Source organism: Abrus precatorius, unplaced genomic scaffold (assembly GCF_003935025.1).
Source record: "Abrus precatorius isolate BTA unplaced genomic scaffold, Abrus_2018 Scaffold10, whole genome shotgun sequence".
Lineage (NCBI taxonomy): Eukaryota > Viridiplantae > Streptophyta > Magnoliopsida > Fabales > Fabaceae > Abrus > Abrus precatorius.
Genome location: NW_020874292.1, coordinates 33,025,976 through 33,032,395, shown reverse-complemented (window position 1 = coordinate 33,032,395; position 6,420 = coordinate 33,025,976).

Below are 6,420 nucleotides of genomic sequence, written 5' to 3'. Positions count from 1 at the left end.
CTAACTGATGGTTACCCAGAAGGCATGCTATGCAATGATAATGCCAGTAGCATTCACAGAGGGAAAATGCCAGAGAAATTATACTCAAATACTAAATATATAACAATTTATATAATATATAAGAATTCATGAGATACAAAGAGATATAAGTGATCTTTTGAAAGGGAAGTATATATAGAATAAGATAAGTAATTAAAAAAAAATGAAATAAGGAGAAAAAGTGGGTTGCATTTATTGTATGGTTTCGGTGAGAAACTTAAATCAATACACATTAGATAGTAACATCTAATCCATATCCGCAAATATTTATTTAAATTATGGGAAAATATTTGATAATGAAGAGACAGATTTGGTGTGTATGTCTTAAGACTCTGATAGTAGACTTTTATAGTTTTTACTATGTATAGCAAAGCGAACTAAGCTGGACAGTGAGACCCAACCTTCCCATGGCATGGCTCAAAGCGAGAGAAATAAGTTAGTCAAAGCTTTATAATTTAGTCCATGTTGAGCTTAAGAAGAGTTATCCTTATTTATTTTAAAATAAAATTTAAATATTTACTTCATGAGAATTGTGTTGCTCTTAAATTAAAATTAAAATTTTATTTTGATATGTATTAATTATTGAACAAATTATTAAGATAGAGGTTTATTTTAATTAAATAATTGAACCAAAATCACTTATAAATAATTATGATAACGATAGCAATAATAATAATAATAATAATAATAATAATGTTTTAAACTAATATATTTACTTTTAATTAAAGGTTTTTTAATGAACATGTAATTTTAAAATAACTTTTTTTAAAAGAAAAAAAACTTAGTACTTTGAGATTCTAATTCTTAGGAGGAAAAAATGTTCATCAAAACATCTTACAATAACTTAAAATGTTATTTTCTTACAAGGAAACAAAATTATTAGAACAAAGTCCTAAACAATCGAGCTCTAAAAATAGTTGTTAAAGTTAGATGATAAATATTGGTATATATTGATATATTATTTATGCAAAATCTTAAGTGACCGAGATTTCAAATGAGCAATGATATTCTCACATAAAATTCTCACAGCAAACTTCTATAACATGTGTTTTTTTTTTATTATTATTATTATTATTATTTATCTCTCTTTTCTTCATATTCTTCTCCTTATTATGAAATGTGTTGCTATAATATATTGTTAAGATAGCATTTTATTGTTTTTGGTGTATAATAGATGGAAAGAAGGAAGAAATTAAAACAAGGAAAGGAAGGAAGAGAAATTTTTTTAAAAAAATGCAAATGATGCAATGTGATAAAAAGCTGAAATAAGAAAAGCAAAAATATTGTGTAAATATGTAAACATAAGTATTGTTGAAATATAGTGTGACATTTTCTCTAATTAAAATTGTGTAAATATGTTTTATTCTTTTTAACAAACTAATTAAAATTGCCTAATGGTCAACCACTGTCAACCATCATCACTGGAAAACAAAAAATAAAAGAAAAAGTGTTTACACTTTACTTTCATTTTTTCTCCCAAGTCCAAAGAACAAATCTCCAATTCTTTTATCGATTTATTTAGAATATGTTTAAAGAGTATACAATAAAAGTTTATCAAAAAATTTAAAATATAACAAAATTTAATATATTAATAGTATTAAATATTATAATTTATAATAATAAATACTACTCGTTATTTTTTATTACATATACTTAGAACATGCATTGAAAAAAAAAACAAACAAACAAACGTTCCATTGAGTTGGGATTAATTCTCCCAATAGGAATCACGACAATTCAATAATTAGAGATTCAAAGAGAGCAGAAAAAAGATTGGTGAAGATTGAAGAGATTACGCTATACCTTTGCAGAAGGATGTTTCAACTGTCTTTGGTCTTTCCTTGAGATTCGTAATTCTAATACCTTCAAAATCGAATATACATTTCTGCAACAACAAGAATTCATATAACATATCAGAGATGATTCATCCTCCTTGGGAAGCCAGCACACGGTAATTCATCTTCAAACAAATTGTGCTGCTTTGTGGTAAATATCATAATCTCACTGATTAATTGCAATTTGAACGTACATGCATGAAACTGATAGAAGGGAAGCTAAAAAATGGTAGGATGCAGAGACATGTCTTTGAAATAGAAGAGGAATAGCAGGTGGATGGTTAGTTAGCAATGTAGATTCTTAACTTATAGCTGAGATAAACTGAATAAGAATAATAATTAATAAAGTCGTGAAATCTGTCTTTTGACTAGGATATGGTAACTTGGTAAAGTGTGTTTGGAAAAAGAGGAGAATATTTAACCAAAATGTTTACTCGCTGGGAAGTCAATTTATTTATTTTAAAAAATTATTTAAATTAATCAGTAAGCTTCGGCTCATTTTGAATACGTCTAGCGCCAAACGATAAAGACTGCAAACAACAAATATACATCCTGGAAGGGAAGAAAGTAAGAATTTGATTTTGATATACTGAATTTTTATATTGTTGATTGATTAAAATATACAATAAATATGATTTTTAAATTAATAATTTTTATTGACACAATTAATGATTTCTAGTCTTCATGTTGATCGGCAAGCAAACACCGCCTGTCACAATGATAAAAATCTAAATCAACGCTTATATCAAGAAAATGAGTTCTAAACTTGAGGTACATTTCAATTTTTATAATTTCATTAAGTACTAATATTTTCTACCTACCCAAAATCATCTCATTACAACATCATAACTAAAAAATATTCACTGAAAGAGTATCCGTTTCTATCAACTGAAGCACTAAACACGTAATATTCTTTTTTTATCCCGTTATGCATTATATTTGATAAAGTAAAATAATCTTACTCTTAAAATTTAATATATATATATATATATATATATTTCATGAAACATAATTTTTTCACATTAATGTAAATCTTAAAAATTTTATATTTAATTTGCAATTTTCATTTAATTTACATATAACGGATTATAATTTATTATTTTACTGACTGTCATATATAAGTTAAATGAAAGACTCAAATCAAATACAATAATTTTTAAATTTATACAAAAATTCTTTTTCATATTTTATATATAAACATTTCTTAATTTATAAAATAACATGAATATATTGTATATTATTTCCATTAATTAATGTCAGCATCTCAATTTTTTTAAGAAATTAGGAAGATAAATGTAATGTTATAAAAATATATGATTCTTAGAATTGATTTCATCCCATATGAATATTTACCCTTTTAGTAACTAATGACTAATGTACAATATAAAATAATTAAGATATTAATGGATGATCTGTATCGGTGTGTATTAGTATCTCTATCAAAATAACCTATATACTATGTTAAAACAAAATGCATATATACTAGTGTAATCTTTAGAACATTATCTGCAAGCTAAGGTATGATGTCGGATATGGCTTGTTTCAAAATTAAACAGGCCAGCTTTTTTTTTTCTTCTAACGATGTATCAATTAAGGATTCTTGTACGTGGGTTAAGACATCTCTTATACTCCTTTTATTGTAATATCATAACCCATATGCTATATATGTATATGTTATTCCAAACTGAGAGATCCAATCATAGTTGGGATTGGCAGGGGTGGAGATGTGACATCCCAACTAGACTAAGATCTACTTCCATTTGGTGTGGATCCAACGAAATTGACTTGAATATGTGATTCATTTTGGGTCTGTTTTGGCCTATTAGAGAGCCTTGGCATCAAGGAACCCGCATCACAGAAGACTGATTGAAGGAGATAATGGAGTTTAACTCTTGTCCCAGGAGTCTGTGACGACTAACTGGTGCCTTTACTCTATGAATATAACTCTCTAATCATATTAAAATTTATGTAGGAGTTAAATCTAAAATTGTATGAACAAATTTTAATATTTTAAAAGCAATAATTTAAATTTATTATATAGTGTTACGCACTTTGGAATGACACTATTAATGTTTTTCATTTTTCATTTTCATTGTATCGTGCACTAAAATTGCCTCAAACCCTTTTTTATTTGAGCGTTTAAATGTTTTTTTTTTTATTGAATGGTATGTAAGTTTTATATCTTTTATTGAATTAAGTACAAAAAAGGGTCTAATCTAAAATACTAATTTATTAAGGGGGTGTTTAAAAGAATATAAAAAGTTTATAAAAATTTCTTATAGTTTTCATAAGCTTCTTTATCACTATTCTAATAAAAAAATTATATAATTTATTAAAATAGAATATTTTTAACTTATATTAATAAATTTTATACTATAAATCTCTTATAGAATACAATTTACTGAATGAATTTTTAATTAAGTTATTATTTAAACAGTGAAAATTTTCATAATTGAAATATTGTGCTCAATTTCTTAACATTTCAAGTGGCGACCATCAAAAGGAAGCAACAGCATTGCCCGAGTAGCGTATAGATTTCTACGGAAGTTCAGATTCCAAATCCATCACACTTAATCACAAATTAAAAATGACTCAAAGAATGATATAATAATTTGAACATGTCTTTGTTTTATTTGCTTTCTTCCTTTCTTTTAACATTCTCGGTACTGTGCCCTACAGGAAAAGGATCAAGCAAGGTATAGTTTATTAGCCTGAAGTTCCGATTGATTAGCATGAAGCCTAATATAAAAAAATGGGAAAGCTATTCCCCTCCTTTTATATGTATTAGGTGTGGTATAGTAACTGGTTGGTTTGTGTAGGCATTGTTATTACTGGTATACATGGAATAACGGAAGAGTGTTGAATCTGCGATTCTGCATGAGTTTATCTCTTGCTTGTTCACCACACCACGCGCTTACACCCAGAAAAATCTACCAAGTTCATGCCAACTAGCCAGGGAAAACTACTTTTGCATTTTTATATTTATTTTTCCTTTCTTTTTTTCTTATCATATTTTTATAATGATTCTTTGATGTCTTATTTTCAGATATCAAATAATGTGATAAAATAATTAAATAAAAATATAATAGTTGTTTACTTATTTATTTTCTCTATATTTCTTTCTATACTCATTAAACATTAAAAAAAATGTCAAATAATTTTTTACTGTGAGAATGATATAGGACAATGTATCTTTTTCATAAAAAAAACTGAGTACGAATGCTTTTCAAAGAAGTTTAGGAAGCAAATATGAATTTCTTTTACATCTTAATTCTGTACTCATTTTATATGTATTTTTATTTCTTTTTATCTTCCATCACATTACATGCCTTTTTTTTTTCTCTCCTTTTCTATTTGAGATGTACGGACACTCTGATAAAATTATCACATGTATATTATTCTTTACGACAATTGACTCCTACAATTAATTGCGGTTTTTTTTTCCTATATGCTTTAATTATTTTTAAAGGTGAAACATTTTGACCACGTCGTACGGAGAATTTTTGTTATTCTTGTTATATTTTAATTTTTAAATTAGAACAGCTGTAGTAAAAAGGTAGTGAAAGTAAAAACATTGTCCAATTTAAAACTCTTGTGATTTTTAAAAAAAATGTGTTTATTTAATATTGAACGAGGAAAATCATCATAAATGATTAATATCTATTTAAGAATAAAAATATTATAGATTGGATTAAGTCAAAATTTTATAAGGCTTAAATTTATTCTATTTCACAAATCAAATTAAATATGTAAGTCTTCTCATTATATAATAAAAAATTTGGTACACTGATAAACTAGTTAAGATATTTGACAATTCTTTACTTTGTAATTCTCTCTCCTTACTTTTTTTTTTTTTATGTTTTGATGTTTGTGACAGTTAGATTAATAGAAATTTTATTTAAGTTGTTATTTCTTTTATTTCTTTAGTCTCATTTTATTAAAATAAATTGTTTTTTAAGTCTACTTTGACCATTAAAAAACTTAACCAATCAAAATTATATATTTTTTCTTTTATCAACGATTAAAAGTATATTTAAAAATTTATTTTATAATACAATTTATTAAAAAATGATAAATATACTTTTAAATAGAATATTACATCACCATTTTAGATTTTCTAAGACTTTAAAAAGCAATTAGTAAATTACGTAACAATCACTTTATAAAGTTAAAATAATAATTAAAAATACTATTATTTAAAAATGATCATATTTAATATAAAAATATAAATTGCAATTTATCTAGCGTTCTTCGAATACTATAAAAGTAAAAAAAGAATTGATAAAAATTATATTGGATGCATTAATAATGTTTTATATTTTTATTTTATTCTTGACTCTCTAATTAGCATTTTGCTTGAAAATTACTATTCTTTAATTAACCCGTAATAAACACAACTTAATTATTTAAGTAACTTTATTATGAAATAAAATTAATCACTAAAGCTAACATTTTTCTTTCTCCAGCTATATCATTTTTTTTTTCTAAAAGGCAAGGGTTGATATAGAATTAAGGTGAATTATCTAAATTCAAATATCCTTCTTTC